We start from the raw sequence: 3,134 nt of genomic DNA on the forward strand, positions 1-3,134 counted from the left end.
GTCGAGAAAGATATTTGCAAATAATGAATTCTTATAAAGGCAATTGTTGTATAAGGTAATGGAGCTGAGACTTTTAATATTAGAGACTACATTAAGCTCCACCCAATCTAATGATCTACTGACTTGCTACCATGCAATAAACTACATCTTGATCAGACAAGGGCTTTTACTTGTTAAGATTCAACGGTAGTTGATCATCTACCATTACAAACTATTAGACCCAGCCAAGTAAAGAGAATTGGTGGCAACATCTTTCTACCCACAACCATGATCAATGAGATTTGCAAATATTAATCTATTATGGCCAGATTTTGCCATCAATAGTGAACCAATGACACTTTTCACTTGTCTCAAAGGCACTCCCTCACAACAATTTAACAATTGCAAGTGTCTGAATTGCCCATTTCCTGATATTAATTTGAACCTGATGCCAAGTCAAGGATCTGCAGACAGATACTGATTTTACTAAGGAGGTAAAGCAATTTTAAAAGATTCCCATTGCCAACAACTCAGGAAATAAAAATCTGATTATCCTTCATTTTAGCTATTACAGGAAGCAATATTTGTGGGCGGCACGGTGGCACAGTGGTTAGCACTGCTGCCTCACAGCGCCAGAGACCCGGGTTCAATTCCCGCCTCAGGCGACTGACTGTGTGGAGTTTGCACGTTCTCCCCGTGTCTGCGTGGGTTTCCTCCGGGTGCTCCGGTTTCCTCCCACAGTCCAAAAATGTGCAGGTCAGGTGAATTGGCCATGCTAAATTGCCCATAGTGTTAGGTAGGGGGTAAATGTAGGGGTATGGGTGGGTTTCGCTTCGGCGGGTCAGTGTGGACTTGTTGGGCCGAAGGGCCTGTTTCCACACTGTAAGTAATCTAAAAACAAATGATTGGTGCATGTATACTATTGCATTAAGGCAAATGCTGAAACACCTTAAAGCAACTTTTTAAATAAGTGTCTGAAGAACTTGCGGAATGTTTAACAGAATGAAGAAGTTTAACATTGCACAACTGAAGATACGGTTTTTCAGAGCCAGATAGATCTTTTAACAACACTACTTTGTGTACCTTAAAAATCTAGTTAGACATCATTCTTGAAGGTGTAAAATCTTGAAGTTTTTTTCAGCATGAAAGTAAAGTTCTCATCAGCTTGATGATTTCTACTTGATTGCTGTCTGGGGTTATTAAAACGTAAATCTTCTGAAGAAACGTAGATCATTGAAGAAACCTCTTGATTACTGCATTTAATTGCATGTGTGTGAACTTCAAAAAGTTGTTGTCATTTGCTGACTAGTACGGATAGTGAATAAAGTTTCACTGCCATTACTACCACAAAATTCAGGCCATTAACTCCATGTAGCATTCTTCCTCTACATGAGTGTTCTCGTTCATACCAATTTTGAAAGATTAGTTCGGTTTACTCATGTTTGTCATTTATTAGATGTGGAAATGTGTTGCTGGAAAAGCGCAGCAGGTCAGGCAGCATCCAGGGAACAGGAGAATCGACGTTTCGGGCATTAGCCCTTCTTCAGTCCCTGCCCTTTGTACACACCGCCCGTCGCTACTACCGATTGGATGGTTTAGTGAGGTCCTCGGATCGGCCCCGCCGGTGTCGGACAAGGCCCTGGTGGAGCGCCGAGAAGACGATCAAACTTGACTATCTAGAGGAAGTAAAAGTCGTAACAAGGTTTCCGTAGGTGAACCTGCGGAAGGATCATTATCGGCTGGGGGTATGCCCGTTTCCGGTTCACCTCGTCTCGTGGGGGTGGTTTCGGGGCCAGCAGGAGAGCTCGTCAGGGTAGCAGGCGCTGCAGCCGTGGTCACCACCAAACCCACCCCCGACTGTTGGGCGCCTACCTGCGCGGGCAGGAGGACACTTTCCGATTGCAAATCTCCGTTTGCCGAGCCCACCCCGAACGCACGCGGGCGGGCGGGTTCGCATTCCCCTTCGTCACAAGGGGCGAAGCCCGTTCCACCGTCTCGTCAGCAGTGCCGACCGGTCTGTGATCGACGAAGGGAGCCACACCAGGTCGGGTCCTGCTGCTTGGCGGCACCGCGTCGTCGGGAGCTCGCGTCAGACGGAGGGCTTCGGTGTACTCTCCAGCCACGGGAAACGAAGCCGGTGATGCAGGCGCGGGTCTTTCGTTCCCAAATCGGCTGGGTTTACGCCGTTGCTATCTAGTCACGCTCCCTTCAACCCCACGGGGTACCTATTCCCTTCAGCGCGTCACTCGCACATTCCCGTCAGGGCCTCTGCGCGTTTGCGGGCTGTTGGCGGCGGTTTAAAGACTCCTGAGTTGCCGCCCGTCGGTTCTCGAGCTCCGTGCAGCATTGATCCCCAGCGAACTGCCAGCAGGGTTGACGAGCGATCGCGCTCTCGGTCGGGGCGCCTGGCGCCGATCGGTGGTCGGTGGCTGGCGGGCAAGCTGCGTTGTGAGGGAGGGGGCGGGTCTGACGAGCCGTTACCGCGTCTCCCAGCCCACCTCGGCGGTGGGCGGGCCGGGCGGCCGTCAGCTCGGGCCAGTGCGGCACCCCCGACTCCCCGCAGAAGTCCGCTTGCCGACTCTCCGCCACGTGCACGCGTCGGTGACGCTGCCGAACCCACTGCCGGTCCCGTTTTCGCCTCTGCTTCTCCTAGGGCAAAGCTGCTGCACGCCTCGTGACACTAGGCGGGCGACATGGTGGCGGAGATCCTGCCTCCGTCGCTGCGGCGCGTGCCGGCACGCGTCGCCTCTTGGGCGCCCTGTATTTGTTTTTCCCCCCGTAGACGTGTGTCTCCGCGGGCCGCACCAGGCTGGTCCTCCCCACAGCTTCACGCCGCCCTGCCGCCGGCGGGCAGGTGGGTGCTGCTAAGGTGGGGAGCGTATGTGCGGTCCGGGTCGCTTTCCTCTGGCGAGGGAGAGACCGAAAACAAAACTCAGACAACTCTTAACGGTGGATCACTCGGCTCGTGCGTCGATGAAGAACGCAGCTAGCTGCGAGAATTAATGTGAATTGCAGGACACATTGATCATCGACACTTTGAACGCACTTTGCGGCCCCGGGTTCTTCCCGGGGCCACGCCTGTCTGAGGGTCGTTTTTCAATCAATCGCACTCGCCTTGGCTGGCGAGAGCGCGGCTGGGGTGTCGCAGAGGACCC

The 3,134-nt window shown here is 52.6% G+C and overlaps 1 non-coding gene across 1 annotated transcript; it reads left to right on the plus strand.

Annotated features, from left to right (window-relative positions):
• Positions 1 to 2,917: 2,917 nt before the first annotated feature.
• On the plus strand, positions 2,918 to 3,071 carry LOC122562375. The gene has a single exon (XR_006315292.1). It is a non-coding gene; the product is annotated as a 5.8S ribosomal RNA (ribosomal RNA).
• The last annotated feature ends 63 nt before the right edge of the window (positions 3,072 to 3,134 follow it).

This window comes from Chiloscyllium plagiosum, chromosome 24 (genome assembly GCF_004010195.1).
Source record: "Chiloscyllium plagiosum isolate BGI_BamShark_2017 chromosome 24, ASM401019v2, whole genome shotgun sequence".
Classification (NCBI taxonomy): domain Eukaryota; kingdom Metazoa; phylum Chordata; class Chondrichthyes; order Orectolobiformes; family Hemiscylliidae; genus Chiloscyllium; species Chiloscyllium plagiosum.